We start from the raw sequence: 11634 nt of genomic DNA, 5'->3' as shown, positions 1-11634 counted from the left end.
ACCGTACTGGAGGGATGGCTCAGCAAACCCTGTACAATTCACAGTACCAAGGGCGCCACCCCAACACATAGCCTTCGTGCATGTTGGATATTACGGCAGGTGGCCAAAAGTGGCGAGGAGCTTCTAGCCCCACAAAACCACACCAACAATACCGGTACGGTATCAACAGTCCTCGAGACTTTTGCATCAAACAATATGCGAAAACGAACAATCCACAGCCTTGCCGAAGTCTACCAAGTAGCAACAACAAATCCTTGGAGCGACGTGGCCATCACCTTCAACGCCAGCGACGAACCTAAATTCCGAACAGCCCGAGCACCAGCCGCATTGGTCCTCAGTCCAATAGTGGGCAGCTTTCGACTTACCAAGGTACTCACGGATGGCAGCAGCGGATTGAACCTCATTTACGAGGAAACTCTTCAAATAATGGAAATAGACTGGAGCCGCATTGAGCGAAGCAGCACAACCTTCAGAGGAATAATCCCTAGCCAGGAAGCACGCTGCACCGGAAAAATCACACTCGATGTGGTGTTTGGCTCACCGGACAATTACAGGTCCGAAGAAATCATGTTCCAAGTGGCCCCGCTCAGCAGCGGATACCATGCTATATTAGGACGAGAGGCGTTCACAATTTTCCAAGCTGTACCCCATTACGGGTACATGAAGCTCAAAGTGCCTGGGCCCGGCGGGATAATCACTCTCATTAGTGATCCGGACATAGCACTCCGCGCTGAAAACAAAACAGCCGCATTAGCCCTGGAGGCACTATCCGAAGCCCTAGCGGCAGAGGAACTCACCGCGCTGCGCGCTACGGTGCACAGAGACGACGTGATACTCGATAAGAGATCCAAGTCCACCTCCTTTAAACCAGCGGACGAAATTATAAAATTCCAGGTCCACCCAACGGACCCGACAAAGACGGCCTCCATCGGGGCACAGTTGAACCCTGATGTAGACGCCACGCTGCGAGAATTCCTTCGGGAAAATTGGGACATTTTCGCTTGGCATCCTTCACATATGCCAGGAATCCCTCGCAGGCTAGCAGAGCATAGCCTAAACATCCTAAAAGGGTTCAAGCCAGTCAAACAGGCTCTTCGACGTTTTCCGAACCCAAAAGACAGGCAATGGGAGAAGAACTAGCCAAACTATTGGAAGCCGGATTCATCAGAGACATCAAACATCCGGATTGGCTAGCAAACCTAGTAATGGTACCAAAGAAGGACAGATCCTGGCGCCTATGTGTCGATTTCAAAGACCTAAATAAAGCCTGCCCAAAGGATCCCTTCCCCATTCCCCGCATCGACCAAATCATCGATGCCACTGCAGGGCACGATTCATTGTGCTTCCTGGACGCATACTCTGGCTATCATTAAATCAAGATGGCAGAAGCGGATCAAGCCGCAACGGCGTTCATTACTCCATATGGACCATTCTGCTTCAACACGATGCCCTTCGGACTTAAAAACGCCAGCGCAACATATCAGCGCATGATTCAGACATGTCTGGCCACCCAGATCGGCAAAACAGTAGAGGCATACGTAGACGACGTAGTCGTCAAAACCAAACACGTCGAAACTCTAGTAGACGACTTGAGGGTCACATTCGACAACCTCCGAGCATATGACATCAAGCTGAATCTGGAAAAATGCGTTTTCGGCGTACCAGCCGGAAAGCTCTTGGGCTTCATTGTATGCGGTAGAGGAATTGAAGCAAATCCAGCCAAAATCCGAGCCCTATCACAGTTGGATATTCCAAAAAACCTCAAACAGATCCAGAAATTGACTAGATGCGTGGCGGCTCTCAGCCGCTTTATCTCCCGCCTAGGAGAAAAGGCATTGCCCCTCTATCGCCTCCTCAGGCACACCGAACACTTCGAGTGGACGGATGCTGCCACTGCCGGACTCGAAGAAATAAAGGACATATTGGCAACGAATCCGGTCCTGGCTGCGCCCAACGTGGGCGAACCTATGTTGTTATACATCGCGGCAACACATCAAGTAGTAAGCACGGTGCTCGTCGTAGAACGAGAGACAGAAGGGCATAAATTCCCTCTTCAAAAACCAGTGTACTATGTATCCACTGTTTTAACCCCCTGCAAGTCCCGTTACCCGCACTATCAAAATATAGCGTATGCGGTGTTCATGGCATCCCGGAAGCTCCGACACTACTTTCAAGAGTGTTCGATAACAGTGGCCTCCGAAGTACCCCTAAATGACATTATAAATAACCGCGATGCAACGGGCAGGATTGCAAAATGGGCCATTGAGCTCTTACCATTCGACATAACTTACAAACCCAGGCGGGCTATAAAGTCGCAAGTTTTGGCTGACTTTGTCGCTGAGTGGACTGAAGCCGAACTCCCTAAAGAGTACGGCGCATACTCCAATTGGATTATGCATTTCGACGGCTCCAAAATGTTGGCCGGATTGGGGGCTGGCATCGTACTAACGTCCCCAACCGGGGATAGAGTCCAATACGTACTTCAGATAATGTACACGGACTCCAACAACGCAGCCGAATACGAGGCCCTCTTACATGGCCTCCGGATGGCAATCTCCATGGGCATCCAACGCCTAGAGGTGCGCGGGGACTCAAACCTCGCAATATCCCAAGTAAATGGAGACTTTGACGCCAAGGATCCAAAAATGGCAGCCTATCGCAACGCTGTCCTTAAAATGTCAGCTCGGTTCGAAGGACTTGAATTCCACCATGTAGCCAGAGATAATAACCAAGCGGCCGACGTATTGGCACGCATCGGCGCAAAACGTGACGATGTCCCTCCAAATATCTTCCTGGAACGGCTGTTCAAGCCATCCGTACTATGGGAAGAGGAGTCCGGAAATAACAAACCGGAGGCGGCCGCAGAGCAATCTGACATAACCGGCGATCCAGCCAACGAAACAACACCCTCAGCTCACGACATAATGGCAGTAATCGCCCCATGGACAGAGCCGTTCCTAGCCTACTTGCTTAGGCAGGAACTCCCCGAAGACCATAATGAGGCCCACTGCGTAGTCCGGCGATCTAAAGCCTACAAGGTCCATGAGGGAGAACTCTATAAGAAAAGCACAACCTGAGTCCTTCAAAGGTGTATCTGCAAAGAGGAAGGGCGAGACCTTCTGGCCGAAATTCACGCCGGACTAGGCGGACACCACGCCGCAGCCCGGGCCCTTGTAGGAAAGGCATTCCGTACAGGATTTTATTGGCCGACGGCCCGGGCAGATGCTTAGGACTTAGTCCAAAGATGCGTCGGTTGTCAGCTCTTTGCTAATCAGAGCCACATGCCACCCACCGCCCTCAAAACTATACCCATTACCTGGCCGTTCGCGGTCTGGGGGCTTGACATGGTTGGACCACTTAAAGGGGGAACCCACAAGCAAAGGTACCTATTGGTCATGGTGGATAAATTCACCAAATGGATAGAGGCCAAGCCAGTTAAAACGGTAGAGTCCGGACCAGTGATAGACTTTATATCCGGGGTAGTACACCATTATGGTGTCCCCCACAGCATCATCACCGATAATGGCACGAACTTCACGGCCGATGAGGTTAAATCATGGTGCAAAAATATGGGCATCAAGCTCGATTACGCTTCAATCTATCATCCTCAAACCAACGGTCAAGTGGAACGAGCAAATGGTCTAATAATGAGCGGCATCAAACCCAGACTAGTGCGGTCCCTTACGAAATCTGACACGCACTGGGTAGAGGAGCTCGACTCCGTACTCTGGGGGCTGCGGACAACGCCTAACCGTACTACCGGATTCACACCATTTTTTATGGTATACGGCGCAGAAGCAGTTTTGCCTTGCGACATCATTCATGACTCACCTCGAGTGCGCATGTACGAAGAAAGAGAAGCCGAGTTGGATCGGCAGGACAGCTTGGACGCATTGGAGGAAGAACGCGATGTCGCCAAGGCTCGTTCCGCATTCTATCAGTAGCAGGCTCGAAGATACCAAAGCAGAGAAGTACGGGCCAAGACTTACAACGTTGGCGAACTAGTTCTACGCCTGCCGGACAAGAAAAAGGACAAGCTCAAGCCCAAATGGGAAGGCCCCTTCATCATCGATAAAGTCTTGACCGGCGGAGTGTACCGTCTACGAAATGCGTCGGATAACCGACTCAAGCCGAACCCATGGAACGCAGCCCGCCTCCGAAGATTCTATGCCTAGCGCCGGACTAAGAGTTCGTCCCTTTCCCCCCGTCCAATTTTTTTTACTTCAGCTGCCTTTTGTTTATCTCTTTCTTCTCAACCCTATTCATCAAAGCCTTAAAAGGCCTACTTGCGCATCGATCGCGCGCAATTGATGTGCTATCCGCACTCATTATACCTGGGGGCTTCTTTACCAGAAGCTTAATTATAAGGGCTTCATGCCTAGCACATGTGTCAAGCCTCCACATGTACCTTTTATTCACCATTATATGCATCGATATGACTTAAGTTTTGGCCAAGCTGGGTTGCCTGGCTCCTGTGCTTACCCCTACGTTCCCGATTGTTCGGCTAGGAGGTAAAGGGAGCACCTCTGCGATTGTTACTGCCGGGTCAGCCGGATGTGTACCTCAGACTGGGTGAAGCCGAAAGCTAGCGTTCTTAAGGGAATATTCGGTCGGTGACTTAAAAGATGATTTTTTATCCACTTATTTATCTGCCCCCAGATGTTTTTCTGCTTTTTTCGCAGTCCGGACATGCACTTTAGGGCATGCCACCCCCAGAGGAAAGGAACCCTTAACGGAACTATTCTCCCTGGAAAATGTTTCTTACTACCCATGTAATATAACATAACTAGTTGGGCACTTGTCTGATAAAGCACTAATGACCCCTACGCCTGGTCTCCATGCATACCCCGGTTGTTTCATAACCGAGATGGTATTCGGACACACTCCGGACTCTAGGGTCCCGAGGTCGAAGCGAAAAGGTCGGCAAAGACAAATGATCTACAATCCGGCTAGAAGGCATTTTACATGTCATTTTATAATACATTGTCAAATCGACTGATTGTATTCTTCCTCAATCCCGTCTAACAGGTTGTCTAATTTACAGTCCTGTTGGGAAAATTTAGCGGCCAACTCTACTTGGCTGTATACTAAACTCACAGGGATCTCCTTCCCATCGGGCCCCACAGGTCTGACTTCGGCCATGTGGTTGGCATCCGCCTTCTTGTACCGCGTCTTTACCATGGCCCAGGCCTCCCTGGCACCTTGGCGGCAGGCCGAAATCTTCCATAAATGGAAGCGCTGCCGCACTCCCTGAAGCTTCTGCGCAAGCTCCCCAAGATCCTCGGGTAAGGAGAAGGCTGGCCATAAAGCCTGGATGACGCCGCTCATTGCCTGCCACACTCGTTCGATCAGTCGCAACAATTCGGGAAGTTGATCACCCGTTGATACGGGCATCTCCTCTGCAGGGCGACCTGTGAGCATACCTGCAGACATATTCTGTCAAATTGACTTCCTCGCCGAACTCTTCTTTTCAAAGGAGTTCGCTCAAGCACTTACTATAGATGCCGCGACGAAGCCGCTGATTCTCGTTAACGGAGCCCGACAGCTCGGCCCAAACGCCTTTCAGCTCTTCTCCAAGCTGGGCATGGGCATCCTGGAGCTTGTTCCTTTCATGCTGCACCTTATGCAGCACCCTCTCGCAGGCCTTTAGTTGGCGCAGAAGTTCTTGCCTGTTCGGATCTTGTCCGGCAGCACCTGCAACGTCATTTTCTAGACTTGCGCAAAGGCCAAACGCTACTTATCTTTCTAAAATAATGCATTACCAGGAGAGGTCCCTGTGTTTCCTCCTGCGCCAGAGAGTGCAGCCTCAAGTTGGGCCTTGCACTCTTGCAGCTCCTGAGATAGTTGGGTATTCTTCTCGGTAAGATCCTACATTTCATATGATCCTTAAATCAGTTAATATAACTACTTTAAGTCTTGTGGGCTACTGGCATATATAACTATTAAATTCTCTTACTCGTATGTCTTTTACATACTGCTGCGTGGCTCTGGTAAAACCATCTTGAGCAGCACGAAGGTGCGCGTCCCCCGCGTTAAAGGCATTCAACACCTCGGGGGAGAAGCACGCGTCACGAAATACTGTCCGGCGGCGCCTGTGATTCATGGCACTCTCCACCTCAGACTTGGTGGTGGACAGTCTGTCGGCGTCCTCCGTCGGAGGAACGTCCGGCTCGCGCCTTGCGCTCGCCTCCCCCTCCAGACCAGGTGCTGGAGCCTGGCTGGTAGAGGTTGGATTGGCAACCTCCACGCCCGCAGTCCGGTGGGCTCTTTTTTCCCTACAAAAGTCATGAGCACTCAAAGGCTTCCTAGGAACGTTGCTCTAAATAATGAATTGTGAGCTACACCTTTGCGGCGACGTTTCAGTCCATGCCGCGCTCCTCTTCCGCCTACTGGTCCGGACTGGCCTTTGTTGGTCAGCCACCGCGGGCTCGGCTTCTCGCCCTAGGGGCACCTCCTGCACAGCGCCATCATATACGATGGTCAGAAATAAGCAAGGAAGGAATGACGGTGTCAGGACTTCGGTCGCAATCACCTGGGAAGCCGGATATAGTCTGGGGTAGTCGGCCATGATGGCGACTAAAGCATTGTCCATGCTGAGCTGGTGGAACACCCCGTCGATTAGCTCCACCTTTATGTCCGGATCCTCTTCGGAGGCCGGATCCCGGGATCTCTCTGGATCCTCGAGTTGCGGAGCTGGACTTAGCATGTCCTCCACGATTCGGCGCAGCTCCTGCGTCGAAAGAAGAACACAATATAAGAAACTTAAGTTTCAAAAAGCATGGGTCGGGCACGCAGAGTGTTCGCTTACCCAAGGCCGGGGATTATTCATGGAGAACCCATTTAACGGGTTCGTCTGAAGGAAATCCTCCTTCTCCCCCTTATACAGGCCGGACAGGATCGTCACCAGGTCTTCGACCGAATCCGGCCCTTTGCGGCCATGACGGGTGGCATCGTCCTCCCCGTTGAAATCCCACATGGGGTGGCCCCTGTATTGTAGTGGCTGCACCCCCCGCATAATTCATGTTGCCAAGACTCCAATCATGGTCAACCCGGAATGGGCCAGTAACCTTATTCGGCCCATCAAATAATGGACGCTCTTGTCTTCCTCCAGTTGGGGGCTCCGCGGACGCCAACTAAGGCGTTTCTTCAGAGGAGCATTGATGAACTCTGGGAGGCCGATCCGAACAGGGTCCGGCAGCGGAGCGTCTTCTATATAAAACCATTCCGAAGGCCAGTCTTCGGATGCCTTCTTAGGGGTTCCGGATGGATATCCGGTCCCGGCAATGCGCCATATTTCGGCGCCACCCACTTGATATATGGACCCCTCGTGAGAGCGGGGTACAAGGCAGAACAACCTCTTCCACAGCGTGAAATGGGGCTCGACACCCAGGAATAGCTCGTAAAGAGCTACATAACCCGCAATATGCAGGATTGAGGCGGGCGTGAGGTGATGAAGCTAGAGTCCGTAGAACTCCAGGAGCCCGCGGAGGAATGGATGTACAGGAAATCCGAGCCCCCTTATCAGATAGGGGACGAAGCATACCCGCTCCCCTTTGTTGGGACTTGGGGTAACCTCCGCTTGCTTCCCACCTTTGTAGGTGGCCAGCCCGTCTCGAACCGGAACCATAAAGGCCGGAGGGAGATATCCCCCCACTTGGAGCTTCACCAGCTCGTTGTGCGGAAGAGAGCATCTCCTCCAATCTCCTGGCAAAGGGCTGGGAGCGCGAGAAGAGGAGCCGCATTGACGGTCCATGATGGAATGGATTCTTGGTCGAAAGCGCTCCGATGAGTATTTGCGGGAGGAAGATGGTGATTTGGATCTGGATTCTTGCCTCCCTTATAGGCAGATTATTCGCACAACTAGGGGGTAAAACATAAAAGACACCCTGGCTTTTCACATTCGCGCGACGCGTGGAAGAAGGCCATTATTGGGCGTGGAAGCCAAGACGCGCAACATTGATGAGGAAGCCGGACACTGTTCGGCAAGTACGTAGAACTTGAAGGAGAACCCGCCTTGCAACGCCGAAGACTACACACATGCTGGACTTATCATCATTGAAGCCTGGTTCGGGGGCTACTGAGGGAGTCCCGGATTAGGGGGTGTCCGGATAGCCGGACTACCATCATCGGCCGAACTATCATCGGCCGGACTATCATCATCGACCGGACTCCAAGACTATGAAGATACAAGATTGAAGACTTCGTCCCGTGTCCGGATGGGACTTTCCTTGGCGTGGAAGGCAAGCTTGGCGATACGGATACGTAGATCTCCTACCATTGTAACCAACTCTATGTAACCCTAGCCCTCTCCGGTGTCTATATAAACCGGATGGCTCTAGTCCGTAGGACACAACAACAACCATTACAATCATACCATAGGCTAGCTTCTAGGGTTTAGCCTCCTTGATCTCGTGGTAGATCCACTCTTGTAAACATCCACAATATCAATATCAATCAAGCAGGATGTAGGGTTTTACCTCCATCAAGAGGGCCCGAACCTGGGTAAAACATCGTGTCCCTTGTCTCCTGTTACCATCCGCCTAGACGCATAGTTCGGGACCCCCTACCCAAGATCCGCCGGTTTTGACACCGACAGTTACCATCAACACTTTGTCAGCAAACTGGTCATCAAGCGCCGCCATGCCACTGTTGAGCGACAGCACGCAGCGACCGAAGGCAGGACAGAACTCAGGATCTCCGGCTCGGAGATCTGTGTTGACCGGCGACATGATAGTGCGCTTGAGTACAGGGAGTATATGAGGGGGATTTGGGGGAACTGGAGTAGGAATCGAGATTCCAGAGGTGGGGGTGGGGTGGGAGACTGGGGATGAGAAGGTAGCATGAATTTGAAGCATGCGCCAATATGCTCTCGGCGCGCAAGCGCACGAAAACACCGGTGGCGCCCACATGTCGGCCTAAGAGTCCTTATTCTTTATTTTTTGGAGAGCCTGGCCTTTTTTCAGGATCTTTTGAGAGCCCGACCTGAGAGTCACAATTGACCTGTTTGGCATTGCGTTACTACTTGGCCCATATTCAACGACACCTCACTGGCCAAACAAGTGTACATCATCGAAAAGACACTGAGCTCAAATTATATAACTTGAAAAAAGGAGATATACTCTGAACAGTGGAGAATGGTGATGCCCTCATTTAGCCCACTAGTAGTTCGAGACAATAAATAGTTCGAAACAACAATATATACAACATTCAAACACTGACTAGTGACTACTACTGACATAAACAACAAGACATGTTCATAAGAAGTCTTGCTACACCACCAAAACGCACCCATCTGCAGCGCTCAGACTCTCATGATCCAGACGAGAATGACATTCTAAACAGAAGCAACTATTACATAGTAAGAGTGACATAGACGAGGATGACCAAATGACAAGGAATATGCATAACAAAAGAAAGAACTACCCATTCAGAACCAGCAGCAAAGACAACAAATTCATTCGAAGAGATGATCCAACACCGTCATAATTTGCAGCCCCGCTTCAGCGACCAGTGATCCGGAGACACCAGTACTCCACCCTTTCGATGCAACAACCCAATTACCTATCAACCTGAAGGCTTGAACCACATCACTGCCTATCGTAATTGAGACATCCAAGGATCAAAGTTAATCCGGATGCCTTTGTCATTCTCACCTTGTTTTGGCTGCAGGCTATATCATTGACAATCAGGGGAGTTTGCTCCCGAACTCCTAGGGCTCGCCGTGTAGACACGGTTTTCCATAGCAAACAAAGCCTCTCTGCCATCAAGGTCCTTGCCAACGGTGATCTCCTGGTTAATCGGATAATTGAGTCCGAGAAACAAAGAGTGTGAACCAAGGCTGTTTACCCGCCTCCAACAAAAAAAATCCTAAAGGCCCCAACAAGCTGGTATCCTACTCATAGACGTAACAGCCACTGTCCAGATACTCACGTATTACATTGTGCTTGTATACAGTGGGGTTTTTGCAATATAACTTTTCCGGCTCATGTGTCCGAATGATCATCAGTCTTTTGCCGTTGTCTGGTCGAGCGAGGAACCAGTTGTGCTTCCCTGTTTTTGGCAAAGGTGGTGTGATTACAAAGGGCAGTAACTGTAGGGACACTTCATCATATCAAAAAGGACAGGCATTGTTAATGTAAGATCAGCATTGTTCAGAGTATGAGTAGGATAATGCAAGAAACAGCATTGATATGTCCCTGTTGGAACTGGGAGGAAAATATAGGGAAATGTATACTGGGTTCGAAAATATAGAAGTGTCATGCATGGTTATACTCATGTTATCTCGCAATCGATTCTTCACAGGAAACTACCATGTCATGCATGTTATGTAATCATGTTCTGTCCTCACAAACAAATTCTTCAAGGTCACTAACAGACCATGCATTGTTATATACTAGTGTTCTGTTGGGAAAAATTTGTGAGGATATTATTCTAGCAATTAATTGCTGAAGGGCGAATATAGGTATGTACACATGGTAAGCATTGCAGGATTTCACTACTTCCAAATATAGAGTTCTTCATATGCACATTTACTTCCCTAATGTATGGTTAGATCAAACCAACAGTGTGGTGCATGTTTCTACATCATAAAAATGAGGAAACTAACATGGCCATTGATACACACTCATATTTAGTAGTAGTATATAGATTACTGTAAAATAAGGATAATATCCATATATTCCTAACTGTTTGATTATTCAGGGTACAAATTGGCTGTAATGACATGGTCACAATCGCAAGAATTAACTCGTTCCAAATATAGCTGATTTACGGTGTCTCTAATACATTGCCACAGTTATACTCAAATTATGCTCAAACAGGGATATGCCAATCATCACAAAAAGTTCAAACAGTGTCATGGCGTCATCATTAACATGAGAAGGAAACAACTTACACGCGCCGTCCCAGCAATACGTGGTGCCATCTGCTTTGACGATTGCGTAGATGATGCCATTGTGTTCAATAGCATCACATAAGTGTGTATCAACTTTGACGATGATCCACTGCGAGCTGGGTTGTCTCCAGCTAAATAAGGCACTGGCGTAAAGATAGGCGAGTCTGCGGTCGAACAAGGCAATTAGCTTGAAGTCTGCGTAATTCACATGTCGTGTGGGCACTTGGCAAATTACAATCTTCTGCAAAACAAGGTCCGTCCAACTGACGTGGTAATCTAGATGACTTGGACCGCGATGGTAATACTCTATATAATCCAACGGAGGAAGGATAATCTCATGGGAGGTCTGGAAGTTCACGAGCACCAACTTTTTACCGTCTTCTCTGAAGGCAACCATCAGTGGGAGTTCATGCCGACCCATTACATACCTGCCAAGAAGTTTTGGGCGATGGTGATCAGATCGATGTCGAGGGAAATGATGTACGGCGACCCACTACATACCTGCAAAGAAGTTTCGGCTAATGGAGATCGGATTGAAGTCGAGGGGCATCATGCACGCCTCCGTATCATGGTGAGCCAATCTCGCAAGACTAGATAGCAGCAAGCAGGGTGTCTTGAAAAGCTTAGGCCTCGCTTCGATGATGGCCGTGTGCATGTCCCTCGAGCATGTAGCCAGCCGCAGGGCGCTCAACATATCCATACACGAACAACAAAGGTCGAGGATGTCAGTGGGGAGATTG

This window comes from Triticum dicoccoides, chromosome 7B, assembly GCF_002162155.2.
Source record: "Triticum dicoccoides isolate Atlit2015 ecotype Zavitan chromosome 7B, WEW_v2.0, whole genome shotgun sequence".
In the NCBI taxonomy this organism is placed as follows: Eukaryota; Viridiplantae; Streptophyta; class Magnoliopsida; order Poales; family Poaceae; genus Triticum; species Triticum dicoccoides.
The sequence above is the reverse complement of the archived record's forward strand: the minus strand, read 5'-3'. Positions refer to the sequence as shown.